We start from the raw sequence: 25054 nt of genomic DNA, 5'->3' as shown, positions 1-25054 counted from the left end.
AGGCATTGTGCCATGTTTCTATATTTGGGTTCTTCATTTAATACATTTGAAAGCCCATGTGTTGGTACCTATCAGAAAACTACAAAATGTCATCATGATCGATAGAAGGGCTCTTGAAGGCTCCTGAAGAGCTATTGGAAATCTCAAAACCCATTTCTACCATGACAACATGTGATACAACAGTGATGATGAGTGCTTATCTGTACTGCTCACACTTCCAACAGGAAAACCTGAGACACTCACAGCATATCTGGCCTTGCACATGCTTGACAAGTGCTGCACTAATGAGCTGTATCTCTGACACTCCTGTTCTCTAGAACAGATATACCTAGTTCTTTCAGTTACTGCTCATATCCATATACTTCACTTTCCCCACAATCTTTTAACTGAAAACTATAAGGTTGAAAATGTAGCTCAGGGATATAGAGCTGGACTAGTATGTAGCAAATCCTGAGTTCTATCCTCATCATTGCTTAAATGATAGATGATGGTGTTGATGTTGATGCTGGTGTTGATAATAGTGATGGTGAAGTTAGTGACCGTGATGATAATAGTGGTGATGGTAATGATAATGGTTATAATTATGATGATGGCCACGATGGTGATTATGATTATAAAACATCACATATTGTCTTCTATTCTTCAGGGATCATAAAACACTCAAAGTGACTCCTGGTGCTCACTATTAAGTTATTTTCCTGTTACTTATTTGCCTTTCCTTACATTAGTATTAAATAGTCATACCTACTTTATAATAAGGTTATTAGCTTAGTACAAAGTATAAGTCCTCAGGAGCCATCACAGGCTAAGTAATATATTTCTTTAATATATCTTCAGAACACTTTCATATTCTTATACAATAGAGTTAGGACCTGATGTCATAAAGAAAACAATTCAGATTATGAAAGAAACAAAATCAAAGAGTCTTAATGATTCAACAAAAGAACAGCAAGCAAATTCAACACTGCATGATCAGTTTACATATTCACTTTTTGAAAATTCCAGAAACCATGAATGTTCCTAATATTCTTCTTAGCCAATATTGAACATTGGCTCTTTTAGGAAAATATTTAAAATATTCATTATTGCTTTGTCTACAAAATCGAAGTGAGGGCTTATTATTTTTACTCTTTTAAAACACAAATTACACTTTTATCACACTGTCTCTGGAAAAATACAAGTGGCCCTCTTAGAAAATGATGAAGTGAAACATTTAGTTCATGATTATAAACTGAATTTGAAGATCAAATATCTAAGATGATATAGATCATTGGTTCTGTTTATATTTTAAATAAAACTTTTGATTTTTCAGAAATCTATAACTCAGATCAAAGCCAATAATAGGCAAAGTCACCTCCCCTTTTCTCTGTCACCTCCTTCTGGTCTATTTTCTCAGTATCAGCATGTGTTAGGACCATACCCAGAGCCTAGCCATTCTTCTCTCTTCTCTCAGTGCCAAGTGCATTTCTCCAAACCACAGTCAACAGCATAAAAGCAACAGGTATAAGAAGTGGAGCTGAGAAATCCAGAGCTTCCCTGAAAACTAAGGAAAATGTCAACAGAGCAGCAGCCCTCTCCCTGCCTGTGTTCAGTTGCTGTCACCTCAAGATGTTAGCACTTACCTGCCAAAATGACACTGTTTGTGTAAGTGCCTCTGCTTTAGAACAACATTGTTTTCATTTAGAAAATGGTTTACTCTGATTCTATAAATTAACACAGCAAACTCAACTCTCGACAAATAAAGTTGTCATTTTTCACATATTTTTCATCTTCACAGTAATTGTCATGAGATCAATCATTCCTATGCTTGGAACACTGACATCTCCTGTTTATGACTAAATTGGGCTTTACAATTTTAAATAAATGCATTTACTTGAAACTTGCCTGGCTTCAAGGCTCTGTCACAGATTCCTAGTTTCTATCAGGATGATATGCCTTTCAGCCCACTCTCTCCTCATGGTTCTTATCTATGCATTCTCAAGGACTCACCCTTTATTCCACTGCCTGACTTGGACAATGGCTGTTGGGACAATGTACATCCATCCTTTTGTATCCCAGAAATAACTGCACATTTCATGTTCAGCAAAACATGCATTTTGACTCAGTAGCTAATTTAGCAAATACCCTTGCTAATCTATCCATTTCCTAAAATATGCTACTATTTTTTTAACCTTTTAGTACATGATCATAACAATGAGTATAAATAAAGTATTTGATGATAATGTTTGATTTGTATTGCTCAAGAATGCATTGTTATCTTAAGGTAATTGCAAGAAACACAAATTCAAAACTTTTAAAGGTTATTACAGGAAAGTAAGGGCACACACCAGGGCCGACCACAATCCTGAAGCCACCTGGACAGTACAAATCGGATTTGAAGGAGAAGGAAGAAAAGCCCAAAATAAAAGAAGAAATCTCAAAGTTGAGTGGGAAGGAATGGGAGGAGGAAGAGGGAGAAAAGGGGAGAAGTTGAAGGTGAATATGCTCAAAATACTTTTCATAGAATTCCCAAAGAATAAAATATTTTTAAAATACAAGACAAAGAATATTTCAGATTTACCCTCTTTTGTAATTTATTATTCCCTTTATGATTTCTTTGACAATATAAATATTTTTCTAAGAATGCTAGAGTTTATCAGAAGATGTCCACATGCGACCATATACATGCAGACACAAGCAAATACACATATGTGAAAGCATGCATACAAACTCATACATACCCCCCCCCACACACACACACACAGAGGAAAAACTGGAAAAAAGAAAAAAAAGCAATTTTCTAATTTATGAGTAAAACCTTTTTAAATGTAGAACAGTATATGAAGAGACTAAAAGATCAAATTCCCTAGGTAGTAAATAGGTACTATTTATAAGTCCTTCAGTGTCTTCTGAGGTTGGTGTCATCATTATCCTGTATCTCTCTTACACCTGCCTCATTGTGCATGATCTCTTATTCTAAGTCAGAGACTATGATAAGGCTACCCTTAGAACTATAAGCCACCTTGCCCTGGAGATCACACCTCTGCCTTCTGAGACTGAAACTGCAAATGGGCCACCATACCCACCCAGCATTCTAGATGAATTCTGAGGATTTGAACTCAGGACCCCAAATGCTTCCTGGACAAGTGCTTTAACCACTAAACCATCTCCCAGGTAAAAGTTAGATAATCTCAACAACCCAGTTTCATACCATTCATAGCCTGGCATTATTGGTTTATATGACAAATGACAATTATAACATTAAAGAGTTCAAATACTCAAGTGATGTGAGAATCAATCAGAGATGTGGCGATAAAATTCTCAAGTTCATCAAATTAGAATATACTATATTTCTTCTTTACAAATAACGGATGATTTATTGGAAACAGAAAAATGCTGACACAGCTCTCTCTACCATATTAACTAGAAATAGAGAGCCAGCTCTAGAGGGACTGTGACATACACACACACACACACACACACACACACACACACAAACACGTGTGTGTATATGTGTGTGTGTGTGATGTGTTGTATATGTTATATGTAATGTAATATATACTAATATCATATAGAACTGCTGTGAAAGTGGCACAAGATGTGAACTATTCGGATGGAGAACTCTTTGTGAATGGCAGATCGTAAGATTACACTCCTGTGGGGTGATGGAGTCAACAAGAAGATACACAAGGGCCAAGGAGAGACTGTAGCAGAACCATGAGAGAAACACTACTCACAGAAGGAGCTGGGATGTTAGATATTCATCACGTCAGTAGAAGCTTAGGCTGTGACGCTATTGGATAAACTAAGCTTGTGTTGTCCATGTAAAGATTACCCACAGCGAGGAGGATAAGAGCACCACTACACTTCCGTCAGGCCGAAGAACACCACCATCATAACTGTAAAAGAGCCGTGAGTCTAGGTAGCAAGCTGAAGGCCTGGGTTCAATTCCTAGTCCTGAATGACAGACAAAAACGAAAGAACTCAGATATACATAGTGAATTACAGGTTCTAAATGAGGGTCACATGGTGGATCTGAAAAAAAAAAAAAAAACCAATATTTCTCTATTCGTTCAACAAAAGTATCCAAACTACTAAAAAGACTGAATTGGGAGAGGGGCCGACAAACTGAAGCACAGGGCAGCCACTTGTTTTAGATGAAATGCATCTATTGTGTATTCACAAGTCTGGACACCCTTTTGCAACAACAGAAAAATAAAGTATTTGCAACAGATAGCAACAAAGGTCTAAAGCTGTTTCAATCGAGTTTTCTTATTTGTAGTCAAGCAGGAGGAGTCAAGCAGTAGCCGAGAGTTCCCATCAAAATATCTAGAAGAGCACACCGCAGTGCCTGCATGCAAGGAAAGTATGCTAGGTGGTGAGAAGAACCAGCAGCCGCTGGGTATGCCTGCTCCCACCAGCCCAACAGGAAACTGTGATTCCAGTAAAGTCCTTGGAAGTGGTTAGCCCTGGACTAAACAACGCTGTGCCTTTACATTGAAAAATTTAAATATGAGGTCTCAAAGGATGAGCCTAGTTACAAAATTCTTACATGGATTCTAGAACAGTTCAGCACTGTTCAGATAAACCGGAATGTCTGGTACTGCGAAGCGTGGGATATGATTTGAACACGGTCGGAGTTTTGAATGTGGTGAAATTCATCACTCACTGTGTGGTAGTGTGAGGGTGAAAGGGAGGGAGGGGTCGCAGTGTCACATAGGAGGTCTGGTGCAGTTACTGTCATGAAACAAAAGAGCCTGGAAGGGACAGGATAGAAGGAGATGGAAGAAAAGAGTCTAATACAGAGAGTTTCAGTAGATTTGACTCACAGCTTCCTAAATTTAGCAACCATCCTTATCTTCCTCCCTATTGGCTTTCATGTTAATTTACTAACTCTGGATTTAGGTATTTTTATAAGTGTATGTACATGCATGTGTGTATGAAAACATGAGGTTGTGTGTAGTTCCACATGTGTCTTGGGGTTCACATGTGTGTGTGTGTGTGTGTGTGTGTGTGTGTGTGTGTGTAGGATTAGAAGAAAACATTCAGTATGACCTCCATGAATACTGTCTACATCCTATGGGAGATGGTCTCTCATTGGCCTGGAGCTCATCAATTTAACTAGACTTCCTGCCCAATGAGGCTTAGGGATCCTCCAGCTCCCCAGAGTGTGCTACCATCCCCAGTGTTCTTACGTGTGTCCTGGAATCAAATTCAAGTCCTGGTCCTTGTATTTGCAAGGCAAGCTCTTTATTCATTGATTATATACATATATAATGTATGTATACATATATGTCTACATATATTTGAGTGTGCATTACATACAAATATACAGATTACATGTCTATTTATTTGTAATGAACAAACAAAAATTGAGAAAATGGTTCTACTTAAAATAGATTATTGAATAATAAAATGCTGAAGAATAACTGTAAGAGAAGATTAAGGCAGAAAAAGGCCAAAAAAAAAAAAAATACAATAAGGAGGAGGAACAAATAAATGTAACAACATTATGAGTCTTTTTATTTCAGCTGCTCTCAATATCAGGTTAAAAAAATGCTGGCTGATCCTAAAATTTACATATAAATATACTTGGCCAAATTACCTTAACAATAACAATTTTAGAGGAATTATATTTTGCTCTTTTTATTTCAAAGCTACAAGTAAAATGGTATTGGAGTATATACAGATATATAAATTAATGGAATGTAATTGAGAATCCAGCAATAAACATTTATACTAACAGGCGAATCATTGCTTCTTTACAGCATATATCTGAAAGTTAACTAAAATTTTATCATGGGGATAAATGTAAGAATTGAGACTATTGAAAGGAAAATGCAGGAGTAAATCTTTGTGGTCCAAGATTAGCCACTGATTTCTTAGAAACTAGGAAAACCATAAGTAACAACAACAAGCTAACAAATTATCTTTATAAAGACTTGCATGTTTCAAAGATACCACAGAATGGCAGAAAGTATTTGCAAGTCATAAATCTGGCCAAAAAATACATCCACATAATATATGTTTGTGTTTGATAATATATATATATACATATATATATATTATATCTGTATATATGCATACATGTATATATTATTTCACACATATATACATAGATACACTTATATGGATTAATATATATCATCACACATATGTATATGTATGGATGTAATATATATATGAAGTAATATATATATATATATATAATCATATACATCACAAAGAACACTTAAAACTTAAATTCAATAATGAAAGTAGTACTCCAGAAAAGGGCAAAGGATATATATATATATATATATATATATATAAAACAAGGCATTGAGCACATACGAAGGACTATAGTGGTTATCAGGGAATGAAATAAAGGCCATGGTGACACAACTATTTCATATTCACTGGGATATAATCCAAAGAGACAGTGAAAAATTGTTGGTGAGGTTGGGAGAAACTGAAACGCTCATAGCTTTTTGGTCTCAATACAAAATAGTGTGAATTCAATCTCTGAAATATAAGTGTATTTTAGCTTCCAGTTCAATATTTATATTGTCCTATTTCAACAACTTTAATTGGAGTTTAGCATTTTGGAAAGAGAATTAAAGGTAAAGTATATAGTTAATGCACAGGAGGGGAAAAAGACAAAATAAAATATAAAGACCAAGAAAGGCAATATGCAGAAAACAAATTCTATTCGTAGGAAGCATTTCGATTTGCACAGAGCCAAGATAGTTTACTTCTAAATACTGCTTACAAAACTGGTTGCCATTATGATAGGAGACACCATTTACACACTAAACTGCATAATGTGCATATAAGTTATGCCCAACACAATTTAGCTTTTTAAATGAGCTTATAAGGAACAATCTGCTGAGAGGAAATATATTGATTTTTCTATCACTGTAATTAAAATTATTTCCCTTGCAAATTCAGTGGGGCTTTTTAGAGTACAAGGAGAGTTACACCTTGATAGTAAGAAGGTTCTAGACGGGAAGAAAATGTACAGTGTTAGGACCAATTTTGAACCTAAATTCCTAACTCCTTTGCATTTGAAACATACCTCACTGAGGGTGTGAAAATTTTGTATGGAGCTTGTTAAAATGTACAGGAGCTTCTAAAGATCTGAGTTTAAGCCTGAAGAATTTGTTGGATGTCTGATGTGAATTAAAGACCAGGTTAAAGTAATGCTATTAAGTTTCCAGGAAGCAGTGCATAATTGCAATATATTGAGAAATATTTAATATGTATGTGGCCCATCAAGAAGTTACTGAGAGAAAACAAATACCCTGAGGTGCTAAGATTCATCAGTTCTGGGACTCCCAAAGTGGAGCACAGTGGAAATAAATTAGCGTTTGAGAAAAGTCAACAAGAACTAGGTTTGGTGGCTCATGTCTATAATTCCAGTACTATGGAGGAGGCAGGAAGATGGTCAGTTTGAGGGAGGCCAGCCTGGGTTAAACACTGAGACCTTGTCTCAGAAAACAGACCAACAACAAAAAGGCAAGATGAATATGAAACTGTTCCTTTATTTCTCATTTTGTATATAGCCTTCTTTACCCCTAATTTTATCAAGTGAAATACATATTTTAAAAAAAATCCATAGTTATGGACTCATGTGTTCAGGCAGACTAAACGTCTTACACAAATCACAGAGAAAGGAAAGTGAAAAGTAACCAGGGTGGCTGGGGGAGAAGAGTATAATAGAATACAGGTGCTATTAAAGTGGAAATGGGGGAAATAGGGTGGGATTAACTGGAAAGGGGGAGGTAGAGTAATGCAGAAGGATAGGGAAAGATGAAGGACAAATAACACTTAAGGACGTTTGAAAAAAATATAGCTAAGCTATATTTTTATGTTTACTTAAAAATACATGTATTTTCCTAAACCAGTCTAATTCCTAACTCCATTCTAAATGCTTAACTTTTCACCTGCAGATAAATTAATCTTTTGCCCCTCATCAGAGAAACTTCTTTTTGCAGCAGATGGTAATAATTGCTGAGATCTGCAACTGGCCAAAATTAAGAGAACCGTAGGGTGCTCAACTCCAGTTGATATGTCTGGAGCACCATGCCTACACTTTAAGATCAGGGAACATTGCAGAATAGGGGGCAAAAAGATTGTGAGAGCCAGAGGAACAGGAAGTCTATTGCAAGACTGTGTCTTCTTGATATAACATAGAAGCTATGCCTGTGACATCTCAATAATATAGATGTTTAAACAAGACCTTCATTATGACAACAGCAGTTGACATGCCAATATGGATGGAGAGGTCTCACAAGGCTCCTCCCCCAGGTGAAGAGCTACAGCCATTTAAAGACTACTGAAAGGATTAGTTAATCTCCCATGTTGAGCTCCTTAAATGGTTATCCAATCCCAACCAGTCAGCACTAAATTCTGTACATACAAGCAATACTAGACCGATTCAGCAGGTTTCGTTTATATATTTGTACACATACATAAAACAGCAACGATAATTAAAGAATAAGAGGCCATGAATCTGAGATAAAATGGAACATATAGGTGGTTTGGGGAAGAAGAGGGGGTAAATTATGTAGTGATATTTTAATTATGCATACACACATAGTTTGAATGAAGCTATGCCACTTAGGGCAATGATGTTCATCCCAAGAGCCATATTCTAACAAAAACCCAGAGCCAGTCATGGGAAAACTTACTTTGAGTTGGTGATTAAGAGGAAACAAGATTCTCTACATATTACATTGCCATTACCCTCTGTTGCCCCTAGAACCTGAAGGTACGCTCCTATTGCTAAAGATGCCACTTTGGACACAGCACTTGGGGGAATCAAGCTGGATCTGACATGGAAGTTTACTCCCTGAGCTCCAATTCCATAGGATCTGATACTATGCAAACTGACAAGGGAAAAAAAAATCAATAGTCCTATATAGCCTTAGAGCCAATGAACCACAACAATGGCCAGCACGGTTACCAACAGCCCTTTAGTTGGACTTTAGGCCTGATCACTAGGTAACTACTCATGCTTAGTACTGTAATAAAATAAATAAGGATGTAAATCTCTCTAACTACCTGTGGCTATTGAGGCCACAGAACCAACCTAGAGGAGAAGCTACCTACCACTGCCACTATCCTAAAACCAGTGTAATTTCTAACTGCACCCACATTACTTTTCATTATACTTATAGATAAGTGTAGCTTAGCTATCACTCCTCATTGATGAAGCTTCTCTTTGAAGTAGACAGATACCAATACAGAGAACAACTGAGCATGGGTTGTCCATTGCCAATTAATACATCTATAGCATAATTCCTACACCAGAAGGCTCAGGAAACATTGCAGATTCGGAATGATTGTAAGAGCCAGGGAACCCTGATGTCTGATATGAAATAGTGTCTTCTAGATATATGAAGGAAGCTGCACTCATGAAATATCAACAATATGGTCACCTAAATAAAACCTGTACAATGATAACTCTAGTTGACATGCCAACGTGGACAGGGGAATTTTCACAAGGTCTCACCTCTGGGTGAAAAACAAATAGCAATTAATGGCTACTGAAAGCAGGTGAATTAGTCTTCTCTGGGGACATGCATCCTGATAGATTGTCCAATTCCAAGTGGTTAGCCCTAAATACATCTGTATACAAACAACATACTAGATACACTCAAGTATGCTGTAATTATATAATTTGTATAGAGATATATATTTCTCTATGGATGTATATGTATGTCTATCTCTTTTTATCTATATATCTAGCTCTCTCTATATAATAACAATAATAATTACAGAAAAATGAGGTCATGATTTTAAAGAGATTAGGGCACAGACACAGGAGGAGTTAATGGGTAGGGAAGGAAGGGTGGAAATGATGTAAGTGTATGTATGCAATTCTCAAAACAATTCAATAAGGAAAAGAAACTGAGAAATTTGAAATTAGTTTTCTTAAAATATTTTTCAACTGATGGTAAAGTATTTCTCTTAACAAATAATGAAACACTTGTGGATAAGTGTTTGAAAGTCCATTTGAGAGTAAATTATATGATCAAAATTAGGTTTGTGATTTATTCATTCTGCATGATTGGAAGGAAGAGAGCAAATGGAGAAATTTATTTCAAAAAGTTTTAAATGGGAAAAGCTATGACAAGTAGCTGAAGGGAATAGAATTGAGGTTCTATATGTTTAATTGTGCTGTTTTGTTATGATTTTGGTATATCAGCACTACATTATTGGAACAATCAGTATTTTTATGTGTTGGCAGTGAGAATTGAAAGAAGAAATACTGACTTGACAGAAGTCCTTGGTAGAGAAGGAAAAGAGGTTAAAGTTTTGGAAGTCTTGTAACTTCCTATGACTGAAGACACACCACCAACTCATTCATTGAGAATGAAACCAGGCAACATGTAACTGAACCTCAGACATGTGACAATGGGATGCTGAGAACTTTCATCAAGATTGAGATTTCCCATCCAAGTATTAACCAGGCCCAACCCTGCTTAGCTTCTGCAATCAGATGAGGTCAGGTGCGTTCAGGGTGGTATGGTTGTAGACTGATGGAAGCAGATGCAGAGATCCACGGCCAGGGCCCAGGTGGAGCTCTGGGAGTCCAAATGATGAGAAAGAGGAGGGATTGTATGGGCAAGAATTGTTGAGACCATGATTGGAAAAAGCACAGGGACAAATAGCCAAACTATTGGAAACACATGAATTATGAACCAATAGCTGAGGAGGCCCCAGCTGGATCAGGCCCTCTGGATAAGTGAGACAGTCAGTTAGCTTGAACTGTTTGGGAGGCATCCAGGCTGTGGGACCAGGACCTGTCCTTAGTGCATGATCTGGCTGTTTGGAACCTTGGGCTTACACAGGATCACTTTGCTCAGCCTGGGTAAAGGGAGGAGGGGACTGGACCTGCCTGGACTGAATCTACCAGGCTGAGCTGAATCCCCAGGGAAGTCCTTGCCCTGGAGGAGATAGGAATGGGGGGGTGCACTGGGGAGAAGGTTCAGGGGGGGGGACAGGGGAATCTGTGGCTGATATGTAAAATTAAATTAAATTATAAAATAAAAAACAAACAAACAAAAGATTGAGATTTCTAAGCTAGTGGGAACTCGTGAACTTTAAACCAACAGCTGTGGAGCCTCCACAGGACTGGACTAGGCCCTCAGCATAAGGGACACAGTTGTGTAGCTTGATCTGCTTAAGGGGCCCCCTGGCAGTAGGATCAGGATCCATCCCTGGTGCATGAGCTGGCTTTTGGGAGCCCGTTATCTCTGGTGGGACAACTTGCACAGCCTTGAGGCAGGGGGAGGGACATGAACCTGCCTTAAATGAATGGATCAGGCTCTGCTGACTCTCCATGGGAGGTCTTATCTTTTTGGAGCAAGGGATGGGTGTGTGTGTGTTGGGAGAGAAGGCTGGGAGGTGGCTGGAGGAGGGAAGAAAGGGGATCTGTGGTTGATATGGAAAAAGAATTAATAAATTCTTAATAAAAAAAAAACAACTGAGGTTTCACTGATACGTTGGAAATAATGCCAATTGTGCAGGGTACCTGGGCAGGTTCTCAGAGAATCGGGAATAGCAGAATCCACTTCATATAGTCATTTAGACAGGAGGTAGTGAGCTTGAAAAATTGAGATCATCCAACACAGCTAAAAACTAACTTGGAAAATGGGGGGTTTTGTTTGTTTGTTTGTTTGTTTGTTTTCTTAGTGGAGTAAAGTAAAGTAAAGTGGAGTAAACATTGGGACAATGTTTTAATTTGATATAATTCTAAGGAAAATTGACTTCCAAGGTGTTGGAAAATACTATCTTTAATGTGTTAATGGGACACGGATTTAAATGTGATAACATATGCACAATGTTTTCAAACACATATTCTTGAAGACTCATTTTTAATAACTGTCTTGGAGGACTTATTTCCCAGAACAAAACAAACTTTGAGAAATGTGACTTAAGACATGTTTCTACAGACTCCTAGTCTTTTTCATTAAATGATAAGGGCCTGTCTTACTATGCTAAAAGTACATTTTGAAATAATAGATTTTAGAAAAACCATGAGGATAGTTGGAAAATGTTTTTGTTATTTAAAACATTTACTCCATATTAAAAGCAAACCTGCTTTTCAAGTTTTAGATTAGAATGTACACATTTAATCTCCCTTGAAGCACCAGAATTACAGTGCTCCAGCCATTACTGTGAAAACCCTACTCGAATCGCTTTACATGGTTTAATGCTCTTATTACATATATCCTTTAAACTATTATCAAATAGTGTCCCCTACAAATTATGGTTATCTAGCTGGGAGGTAAACCCAATGTACCATTTCATTTCCCAAATCTGCTTTTCTTTGTACAAACAAATAGATGAACTAAAGATTACCGATAATATTTCTTTCTACTTTTACAGAAAATACCTCATATTTTAAAACTGAGAAGGAATTTTCACTTTCAAGCTTTCATTTTCTCCAACAAATACTTTGTTTTTCCACTGTGAGCTTTAAAACAAATAGACATACATTCAATAAAGGTTTGGGTTTGTAAAAACTTGACTACAAGAACTTCTATACTAATTGTGCTCTAAAACAAACTTGAAAACAAGATGGTTTGTTTAATAATTTACCACTTACTACCCTGTCCACACCATTGAAAACTTATTGTTAAATTAGCCACAATTGGAGACCATTTCAAATTGCTTTTAGAAAAGTACCAGTGATAATTACACCACCAAGGACCTCAGTGTGTGTGTGTGTGTGTGTGTGTGTGTGTGTGTGTGTGTGTGTGTGTGCACTATTTTCATCTAATAGTATTTCTTATTTGGCTGAGTACAGAACAGATAAAAGCAAAATACAAAGCTGCCAGATGATACGTTAAAGTGAGACATCATAGGTCACAATGAGCAGAAGGAAGTTTGTAAGACACACTACTGTAAAACTTGCAACTGATATGACATAGCCAGAATTGGAATATGACAAAAGAGTCGAATAGTCTGAGGGATCCTACTATGTCTTAAGCCACCTTTAATCCTGTACCCATAGGCACACACACACACATACACACACACACCAGCACATACACTCCTGAGTGAACGCAAGCTGGGTGCCAGTCTCTCCATGCAAAATATAATTATGCTATACAAATACTAGAAACTGCATACTAAAACAGAAACCAATACAAGGGGCTGAAGGGATGGCTTGGTGGTTAAGACCATTTAGTGCTCTTGGAGAGAAAGAACCTAGGCTTGGTTCACAGCACAAATACAGCAGCTCCCAAGCATCTGGAGTTCCAGTTCCAGGAACTCATACATCTTTTTCTGACCTCTGCAGGCACTGTACACATATTATGCACATTTAGCCCTGCAAACACTTGGAGGTGTAAAATAAACAAACAAACAAACAAACAAATAAATAAATAAATACTTTTAGTGAACTAATACTAATGATTTGAATAAATTAAGATCTTAAACATTAAAGAGACAGAAACTGAAAAAAATTTTCAGAAAGAAACTAACCAAATTCTCCTGGATGGGACAGTATTACAATAAACAAAGAAAATACATGTGTGTGGCTGTAATGTCCACATGTACAGAGAACATTAAAGATAAGTAAAAAAAAAAAAAAAAGTAGTGCTTCAGAAAGAAATGTTCAGAGAATGGTAAAAGAGTCCTGGGACCACCTCTAGATGACAGTATTGAGAATTGTGGTGAGGAGAATAAAGAAAGAATGTAGAAATGACTTCTACAACTCTGGGACCATTTGGGTGCTGTTGAAAGTCTTAAATTCACTTGCGCCTAACCTCTGATGCAGTGTTGAGTCATCACTGATGTTAGTTAGACTTGAATAGTTTTTACCATGAAAAGTGGAAGCTTCAGAGCAAAGGGCAAGAGACTGGACCCCATCACAGAGATAAAAGTTAATTTGTAATTAGCTGGCACTGAAGAAGGGGGACAAGCACACGAAAAATAAGAAAAGATGAGAGATACAAGGCAAAAATAAAGTTCATTTCTGTAGAGTAGATTTTTAATATAAATAGTTCTGAAGATCTACATAAATAGACTAAAAATAAAAAGCTTTCATTCAAAATAGAGGAAATGTTTTGGGTACAATTTATGAACCTTTAATATTTCAAGGTTCATAAACTGTGTCTCCATCCAAATACATGTACCTGCATCTTTGGGGTTTCCAAGTCTCTCCACTGATGCATTTTAATATAAAGACAGTAAGTTTTCTTGGGTCTAGGATATCTTTATCAAATAGCTATGAATCAGTCCCTCTTGGTGAATACTATGTGAGCAGAACTCAATGAAAATCCACACTAACTGTTCAAGCCAAATTTATTAAAATATTCATTAATATATATTTTCATTTTATAATTAACTTAATTTCACATATTAGCCATGGATTCCCTCATCCACCCTCCTCCTACCCCCCTGTTCTCACCACCCCAATCTACCTTGCATTCCCACTTCCTCTAAGGCAAAGTCTCCCCTGGGAGTCAGCCCAGCCTAGTAGACTCAGCCAAGTCCTCTCCTCCCTACACCAAGGCTGAGCATAGTGTCCCAGCATAGGCCCCAGGCTCCGAAATGCCAGCCCATGGCCAGGTCCCAGCTCCACTGCCTGGGGACCTCCCAAACAGTTCAAGCTAATCAACTGTCCCACTTATCCAGAGGGCCCGGTCCAGTTCTATGGGGGCTCCTCAGCCATTGGTTCACAGTTCATGTGTTTCCACTGTTTGATGTAACACCAAGACCCATATTTAACATTAAGAATGAAATTCATCTTATACAGTTATTAACCTGAAATGAAATACTTTGGAGTTTTTCTTCATAACTTAATCAAAAGATTGTGTGCTTTTATTGGGAGATTTTTTAAAAAGATTACATTAACAGGCATTTTTAAACGTCCCAGCATAGCTGTGATGACTTAATTGGCCCTTCAAAAGCATGTGTACTTAACTATCTTCAGAAAAAAAGCAAACAGAAATAATATCAAGGTGTCCATGTATCTACCTTTCCTCTAGAACAGCTATGATATTAGGAAGGGAGAGAGAAGGGAATAATAGCCTACATAGGATATTAAGTTGAGGTTCTGCACAGAAACTGAGAAGTGAGCTGGGAGTGATCACTTTACAATGAAGCATGAAGCATATAACCTCTTGACAGATCCACAAAACAAACAACAACACAAGTGGAAGGTGAGAGGGTAGCTTAGAAGTTAGCTCATCAAGATTCATGATGATCCACTGCAGTACAGGAAGCAAAGGAATCAAAATGAGCTTGATGTAGATAACTAATTATCCTGTGTGTCCAGTGCTGACAATGTAGATAACTAACTGGCCCATGTGCCCAGTGCTGAGAATGTAGATAACTAGCTATCCCGTGTGTCCAGTGCTAAGGATGTAAATAACTAGCTATCCCGTGTATCCAGTGCTGAGGATGTAGATAACTAACTGTCCCATGTGCTCAGTGCTGAGGATGTAGATAACTAACTCTCCCATGTATCCAGTGCTGAGGATGTAGATAACTAACTGTCCCATGTGTCCAGTGCTGGGGTCCACTGTAAAGCTATCTGCAGAACTGAGTGCTTCTGTCACATCCTCCAGAAGGAGGATTTTTTTTTCATTTTTCTTTATTAAATTTTCTACTCACTCCAATGCTATCCACAGACGCCCCCTCCTCCCTCCTCGCAACCCCCAGCCCTCTTTCGCAAGCCACTCTGCATCCCCAAATCCCCCAAATCGAGGTCTCCCATGGGGAGTCAGCAGAGCCCAGTACACTGAGCCTAGGCAGGTCCAAGCCCCTTCTCACTACACCAAGGCTGTGCAAGGCATCATACCACAGGCACTGGATTCCCAGAAGCCTGCCTATAGACTAGGGACTGATCCTGATCCCCCCCCCCGCCTGGGTGCCCCAAAAACAGTTCAAGCCAAACAACTGTCTTCCATATCCAGAGGGCCTAGTCTAGTCCCATGGGAGCTCCACAGCCACCCGTCCACAGTTCATGGGCTTCCACTAGTGTGGCAGGTCATCTCTGCACATCCTCCCTTCATGATCTCAATGTCCCCCGCCTGCAGTATTTCTCCTCTCTCTCTCAATTGGATTCCTGGAGCTCAACCTGGTGCCTAGATGTGGATCTCTGCGTCTGCCTCCATCTATCACTGGACAAAAGCTCTATGATGACAGCTAGGTTATTTGCTAGGCCGGTCACCAGAGTAGACTGGTCCAGGCACCCTCTGGACCACTGCCAGCAGACCAAGTTGGGGTCAACCTTGCGGATTCTTGAGAGACTCCCAGTGGGAGGATTTATGAACCTCTTCAAAGGATGAGGATTCTTGGAGACTGGTGATTACATCTATAAATCACATAAAACTAATGTTTTTACTGTTCCTAATTAGATAATTCTCATATAAGATTAGGAAGTGGAAATTAAGAACACTACAGAAATTGCAACAAACTCCAACACCACAGGATTATGACTCCCAAGAACTTCAAATGGGTTTTCATATCATACATCATTCTGCAGAGATGAACTCTCAAAAGACTAAGAGCGATCTCTATTACTGAATGAGGAGACTATGCAAGGCAGCATTAGCATGTAAGTCACTAGTTCAAAGATTAGAAACAAATGAGGGGATTGGATGTTTGAACAACAATGTTATAATATAAATGAAAATACAGTGATGATTGATGGCAGAAAAATGAAAATTCCTATAAAACAGAAAGCTGATGTAAAGTGATTATTAGCATTGTCATATGAAGGACACTATTGATAACTATGTAACTCTTAAGGTTTAAGGCCAGTACCGTGTCTATTTGTGATTTTTGTTTTTGTGTTTAGTTTTCCTCAGAAGGCATTAAGGTTGATTAATATGATAAAATAGAATTAGAGTTTTAAATCACTCGTGTTGTCTTTCTTTTAAAATAATATTTTGTATTCTCAAAACATGTTCAGAAGTTGACAATGTAATCAAACAATTATATTTGTATATGCAACCTATATGTAAGAGGTTTAGGGTCAAAATGTCATCAGCGATTACCTCAGGGCAATAAAAGTAGGTAAAAGAGAGGGAAATTTCTTCCTCTATGCCTCATATATGAAGTGTGTCTTCCTTTGTAGTGATAGATACATAGGAAATCTGAGCATCTATTGAGCTCTTACAGTGTGACAAACATGAAGTTTGGTGTTGTAGAGCCAGGAGGAATTGAAATTGCCTGCACACTCATCATAATCAAGACAGGAACAAAACTCATTGCAAAACAAGATTGCAAATATCTCAATACATCTGAAAATCCCAAGTAGCATCATTCACACAAATTCTGAGAAGCAGAAATGTTACACTACTAACTCTGAAAGGTAAGATTTTTATTGTTTTTTGCTTGATTTTTTTTTTTTTTTCAGAAATTGATGCCTTACCTATCCAGCAAAAATTGAAGCATGAGAAATTTAGGCCATTTGGTTGTGGGCTATTGTTAGACTGCAGTCTCTTTCGGAGAGGAGGACATTTCTACCTTGGAGCACTTGCAGTTCTTAGCACTCCTGTACAGCACAAGCACTTCGAATTCAAGAGAAAAACTCACTAAGGAAAAAAATAACCACCTTAACCTTCCTCCTGCATCACTTACTACTTGACAGATTCTGGGAGAAAGTGAGTCACTGTCTTGGGTTGTGAACCCACTTGTGATATCAACAAGCTCCAGCACACTGCTCCAAACAATGCTAACACCTAAGGCTCTGGGTAGGCACTGAAACAAACAGATGGGAAAGGGATTTGTTAGTAGAGATGAGAGAGGCAGAGATGGGTGGGCTGGTGGAAATAAGTGAGGGTGAGAATAATCAGAATGCCTTATACATGTATGACATTGTCAAAGAACAAAATTATTAACTGTTTTCATGCAGGCTGGTGAGGTGTCTCAGCAGATAAAGGCATGTGGGGACCTGAGTTCAGTCTCCAGGAAGCACATCATAAGGGGAGAACTGACTCTCACAAGTTCTCATGACCTCCATTTGCACACCATGCACACAAGCTTACACACACACACACACACTCACACTAAATATGTAAATAGATATAATTTTTAAAAGCAAAGTTGGTTTAAAAATAGAAATATGAAAAAATTTACTTCTTACTTTTAAGCTATATATTGGCATAAAATAAATAATAAAAACTAAGGAATTAAAACTTAATTAAAAATTAAAGGAATATGAATCAGTGTTCTGCTCCTGACTATCTCTGATAATTTCATTATTTTTTAATCCCATTTCTCCATTTGTCAAATGCTATACAACTTCACTTACTTATTAGAGTTGGGAAGCTTTCCAGTGTTCTAATATATTACATTTTCAGTATAAGTAATATATATGCTGTAGTTCTGACCTTTAATTCTATCTACTTTAACTCTCATTTTGTTGATAAATAGGTTTGTCATTTCTTTTTAACAGAGATCACACATCATAAGCCCAAGTTTTAAAGTTAGTGATCTAATCCTTTTGAATTGTTGCAACTATGTAACATCATAATGAGCCATGATCCATTTTAGGAGCTCTATGATTAGAGACCATACCTCCTTTTGCTAAGTGTTCAGGTTGTTTTTGAGATTTTCATGTTTCTGTATGCTCTTCTAGGTCCTTTTACAGTATTGATGTTTTCCTTACTTATCTAACCTTTTTTAATGGAGAAATTATAAAACAAAGTTCTTTTCTTGGCTTTTCTTTCCTCTCCAGACTCCTTCCTTTCTTTTCATCTTTCTATCCCCTTCTCTACTTCCCTTTCTTCTGATCTTCTGTCTATTTGCACTTTTTGAAAAACACCTGAGGGTCTGCTATAACTTAGATTATAAGAAAACTCAATTTTAAGGCATAAAATTAATCTGAACATTTAGATATTGTTTGGGAACGTATATTACACGAATGTGAATTGAGAAATCAGGAAGCACCCCATCAATCTAATTGTCTTAGTAGAATATGAAGAGGTGAAAGTGCAGATGAGGTGGTGGATATTGTCAGCGAACACAAGCCTTGCCGGCTCATTTGCTCTAGTCACAATATATTCTATGAGACATTTTATGGAAAGACTGTTGAGCAGTAATCTATCATTAGTTTTATTTTAATTTAATTTGCTTTAAAATATGCAGGATAAAAGGTTTTTCCATGAACAAATCAAGAGCTGTTTACCACACCCACAAAGTGGAAGAAGAGAGTAGCCTGTTCTAGAGACATGGCTCAGCAGTTAAGAGTGTTTCTCCCCTTCTTCCAGAAGACCACATTTGGTTCCTAGCAATACAAGAACCAAGTTCTGTTCCCAGAACCCACTTCAAAGCAACTCACAACCACTTTGAACTTCAGTTCTAGGGCATCTGATGCCCTCTTCTGGACTCTGGGAACCTGCACATACATGTATCAAACAGACACAAGCACATAAATTGTATTTATAAATGTGACATATTTATAAATTATAAATATAAATGACACTATATATCATATATATATATATATATATATATATATATATATATATATATATATGACATATACTTCCAGGATTTGGATATAAAATTATATATGGCCCACAGAAAAAAACATTCAGTAAATTTCATTTCCTCTGTTACATTTTTTATCAATGTGGCAGAAGTATAGAGCCTGGAAAGAAAGCTAGTACCTATATTTGAGACTAATTAATTGGGGGCAGGAAGTTTTTAAATATTTCTAACTCAAAAACATTGACTGAGGATGTGGATCTGGTGTTCCTAGTGCAACTATACACACAAACATGAACCAAAACAAGCACTTTTCCATTTATTAAACATAAGTAACAGAAGAATCTTCCAAAAGTTCTTGAAAGGGCAGCAAGGAACTTAGAGTTACAAGAATGCAGAAAGGTATAGGGGGAAATAGCACATAATTTTAATTTCATGACTAACTAAAAGAGGCAAACTCAAAACAGAGAGGGGAATGGTGTCTTCCAGGGACTGGGAAGATGGGAAACCCAGTGTTAGTCCAGATCCAAATTTTTTAATGCAAGATGGGAAGGTCCTAGACATCTGCTGTAACAATTCTATGCCACATGCCTACACACTTGCTAAGAGGACACATATTGCCAATTGTCATCATTGCAACATACATATTATAATCTAAGAGCTGAGAAAGAAATGGTTGCAAGTGATAGGCATGTCTATGAAATACCCTGTGAGGAGAGTTGCAATTATATGACGTATCTCCAAATATTTCAAAGTGCATACATTAAATATTTATAGCACATTAGTGTGTTAAGTGAATCTTTAAAACAGTCCAACTCACAGAGAGGGTAGAATGCCTGGAAACACATGATAATTCTAAGTCAAGTGGTTAAAAGAGTTGAAAGGCACAGCAACCCCGTGATAACACCAAGTGACATACAAAGTCATGATTTATAACACTGTCAGAGAACTGAAGGCAGAAAATTAGTAAACTAACCGCCAAAGCATAAGTAATCCATCTTAGATTAGAACCAGACAAATGCAAACATTGTCGTGCACTCCTGCTAGAAGTAGGACCTGGGTCCCACGTGTGTTTTCATTATTGGCAGACTATAGAAAGAGGAAGTTACCATGAGTTCTGGCTTAAGGACAGAGATCTCAAGAGCTTGTCTCTGTCCCTATTCCATCACAAAGGAAGCAAGCAGATGACACTTTCGGTTTCTATCACACCTCTTTCTTTTCACCTTAGCAGAAGGTAGGCTCTACAACTCACGAGTACACACAATGTAGATAATATTGCTGAAGGCAGAATCAGCCACATGAAGTTGAAAAACGTGTCCCCATGCTCCTACTTTTAAATTCTTAAAAAATTACTATATTCATACCTTCAACTCAGTCACTTCTGGATTTAGTGCTGGTACTATACTGATAGTACTCTTTAAATTCCAAAACCTTACAGGTACCTGAACATGTCCTTGCCGCCTCAATACCATTCCCCTCTTATTGCTTCCTTGTCTTTGTTATTGTTGTTTTCAGATGTAGAGTTTTATCTGTATTTTTCTTTCTTTGAGTTTCACTTGCATTTTTTCTTTCTTTGGGGGCTTTTTCTTTCCTTTTTTCTTTATTAAGATTTTTTTTATTCATTTTTACATACAACCACAGATCCCCCCTCATCCCTCCTACTGCTTCTTCCCCCCAGCCTTCCCCCACAACCCATCCTCCATCCCCACCTCCTCCAAGGTAAGGTCTCCCATGGGGAGTCAGCAAAGCCTGGTACATTCAGTTGAGGCACCTCCAAGCCCCTTCCCCTGCCTCAAGGCTGTGCAAAGTGTCCCACCATAGTTAATGGGTTCCAAAAAGCCAGCTCATGCACCAGGGATGGATCCTGATCCTACTGCCAGGGGACCCCTTAAGCAGATCAAGTTGCACAACTGTCTCAATTAGACAGAGGGCCTATGCCCATGCAGACTCCACAGCTGTTGGTCTAAAGCTCATGAGTTCCCACTAGTTCGGTTCTGTTGTCTCTGCAGGTGTCCCCATCATGATCTTGATGACCCTTGCTCATAGAATCCCTCTTCCCTCTCTTCCACTGTTCTCCTAGAGCTCGGCCTGGTGCTTGGCTGTGGATCTCTGCATCTGTTTCCATCAGTTACTCGATGAAGGCTCTATGATGACAGTTAGGGTACTCACCAATCTGACTACAGGGGGAGACCAGCTCAGGCACCCTGTCCACTATTGCTAGTAGTCTAAGCTGGGGTCATCCTGTGGATTCCTGGGAACTTTCTTAGCACCAGGTTTCTCCCTATCTCTATGATGTCTCCCTATATCAAGATATCTCTTTTATTGCTCTCCCACTCTGTCCCTGTTCCAGCTTGACCACCATACTTTCTCATTTTTTTTTTTGAGCTGAGGATTGAACCCAGGGCCTTGTGCTTGCTAGGTAAGCACTCTACCACTGAGCAAAATCACCAACCCTACTTTCTCATTTTTAACATTGGTCTGGTGTTGAACTCATCCAGATTTTGTTGGTCTGTCAGTTCGTCAATTTCTCCCTCACTTTGGAAGGGCATTTTTGTGATATATAAAAAACACTATGTGAAGACAGTTTTCTCTTCATGCTTTGAATATATCTTTTCAATTCTGGGTTGTAATGATAAACTTACTGATAACTATGTTCATGATTCCATGGATAGAAGAAACAGCTTTCTTTCAGCTGATTTCAAAATTCTTATTCAATTTGCCTTTCAATGTGTTTTATGGATGGTGTGGAGAATGATCCAAAGTCCTACATACCAAGCACATACTTCCACTGAGCTACACCCCCAGGCCTCTAGCTGGCTTTCAAAAGTTTAATGTATGCATGTTTGAGTTCCTCTTTCATGGCTTTATTGAGAACTTTTAATGTTTAGATTTGAGTTTCAAGTTTGGAAAGGTTCATCATTCATTTCTTCTAATGTTGTTTACCTCTTCTATTCTTCAGTGATTCACATAGTATGTGATTTTTTTCCATGTTTGTACACTTTTTCTGCATATACACAGATAGATGACAGATAGCATGGTGAATGTGGGGGTTTGAATAGGAAAGGCCCCTATAGAGTAATTTGTATGAATGCTTGGCCCATAGGGAGTGGCACTATTAGGAAGTGTGGCCTTGTAGGAGTGGATGTGGCCTTGTTGGAAGAAGTATGTCACTGTGGGGGCGGGCTTTGAAGTCTCAGATGCTCAAGCTTGGGCTTGTGTGGCATTCCCTTTGGCTGCCTGCAGATCAAGATGTAGAATTCTCAGCTCCTTCTCCACCACCATATCTGCCTGCTTGTCACCATGCTTCCAGCCATGACAATAATGGACTAAACCTCTGAACTGTAAGCCAGCCTCAATTATATGTTCTTCATTATAAGAATTGATGTGGTTATGGTGTCTCTTCACAGAAATAGAAACTCTAAGACAGACGATAGATAGATAGATAGATAGATAGATAGATAGATAGATAAAGAGATAGATAAAGAGATAGAGAGAGAGAGAGGAGATAAATTTGTTTTGTTTTGCTTTTACTGTCCTTTAGACTAGGGAATCTCTTTCAGCTCCTGTTTCACTGATGATTCCTCTCTGTTTACTCAATGTTACCTCAGAATCTGTCAGTGAGCTTTTAACTTTAATTGTTGTACTTCTTAGCTCTTTTTAACTTTTTAACTCAACTTTCAGGGTCTTTATCTACTTAAATTGTCACTTTGTTCAGACATGTGTTCTTGACTTTGTTCACGTATCTTTCTTCAGTGCTGGTTCCAGGCCTTCCTTGAACTGTTCTATAGTCTTACCCATGAAATTTGTCCTCAGATCTTTTGCAAGGAAACTTTATATATATACAGTTATTTATTCTTCAAACAAGCCACACTTCCTGGTTACTTGATACAGTTTGTGTTTTTTTTTCTCATAACTAGAGACAGAAATCTAATGATGTGGCAACTCAATAAGTCAGATTTTCTTTACCAAGATCTGATTTTTTTCCCATGTTTTGATCATTGTTTTGTAGACTCTCTCTATTGTAGTCTGTGTCTGTGCCAAGGATCAATATTCTCTAAACCTGTACCTTTCCCTTGGCATGTATAAACATGTTGTATGTCTTATCTGAAATGTACTTTGCTTTTCAATGCCCTGGTAGTCAACATCTACCTCTCAAAAAGGAAAAATAGAAAATGCTGTGGAATAATGCTTTCGTACGCTGATTTAATAAAATGCTGATTGGTCAGTAGCCTGGCAAGAAGTATAGACAGGATAAATATACAAAGAGAATTCTGGGAAAAGGAAAGACTGAGTCAGGGGATGCCAGCCCAATGTCTAGGGAGAAGCATGTAATGGCACATAAGTAAAGCCACATAAAACGTGGTAACATATAGATTAAAAGAAATGGGCTGAGTGTGTGAGAACACATCAGTGGTAAGCCTGAGCTAAAGGCCGAGCAGTTTTAATTAATATAAGTCTCTGTGTGTATACTTGGGTCTGAGTAGCTGCAGACCAGGCAAGAGACAGGAAAACTATCAGCTACAAGATTAACCAAAGGAAAAGGATAGAGGTACCTATAATCCTTTTTAAATTACTTCGACCTAAGGGATGAAGCTTGCAAATGCATGGATGTGCAAGAGTCCCAGCTACCTGCCTCTACTGCCTCTCTGTGAGCACTGTACATTGAGAAATAGCCACCAGTGACCAAGTGCAGATCTCCAGTGTTCTGAGGATAAAATCACACTGTCTAGACATCTTCAGGCTATAAACATTGCTGCAATATACTGTGTGCACTGTTCTGTACCACAGGGACAGGATGGAGAAGCAATATTAGCCACTGTGTAAATACCATAACTGAGTCAACCCCACTGACCATTCCTGTGGCAATGGAAAGTGTTTAATGACTTCAAAGTTCTACAATTGTTACACAAGTGTGATTGCTGTTAGTTGGAGAAACAGACATCTGCTTGCTTCCTATCCAGGGTCTCCTGCCCATATTATGGATTCTTCAGCTTTGAAACATGTTTTAAGCCAAGCACAGTGGGCCTCCTGTATCCCTCTCTGCTTCTGTTTGCTTTTGTTCTCTGTTGAGTCTTTATGTTTCCATCTGAATTATGGGACTATTGATTGTAGTTCAGAAAAAAATACCACTGATATTTTTATAAGATTCAAATTATAGGCAAATATAGTTTTAATATTATGAATGTTATTAGGCAATTAAGTGTTTAGTAACAAGTTTCTTAATGGATGGATATTGGAATATTTTCCTCCTTTTATTTAGATTTCAGAAATGTTTTCAGTATTTAGCATAAAGGCATTTACTACTTTCATTAACTTATATTTCCAAATATTTTATATTCCTGATACTCTTATAAATGGTGCTTTTTTTCATTTGTTTTGCAATTTTTGTATGGATGCTGACTTTGATCAGTATATTTATTAATTTTCACATATGCATGTGTGCATATCCTTCAAGGTTTTATAACCCAGTTTATTTCTTTAACCTTCCCTCTCTTTCTCTGCTGAAGGTGATCTGTGGGTTTTCCTGTGTCCAAGCATTCATGAGCACTCACAAGAGGCTAGCTGCTACTATAACTTGAAACCTAAATTGAGACTAACTGAAAATACATTCAGCACACCATTTTTTTAAAAACAG

The sequence above is a fragment of the Onychomys torridus genome, chromosome 23 (assembly GCF_903995425.1).
Source record: "Onychomys torridus chromosome 23, mOncTor1.1, whole genome shotgun sequence".
Classification (NCBI taxonomy): domain Eukaryota; kingdom Metazoa; phylum Chordata; class Mammalia; order Rodentia; family Cricetidae; genus Onychomys; species Onychomys torridus.
Note: the sequence above shows the minus strand (reverse complement) of the source record.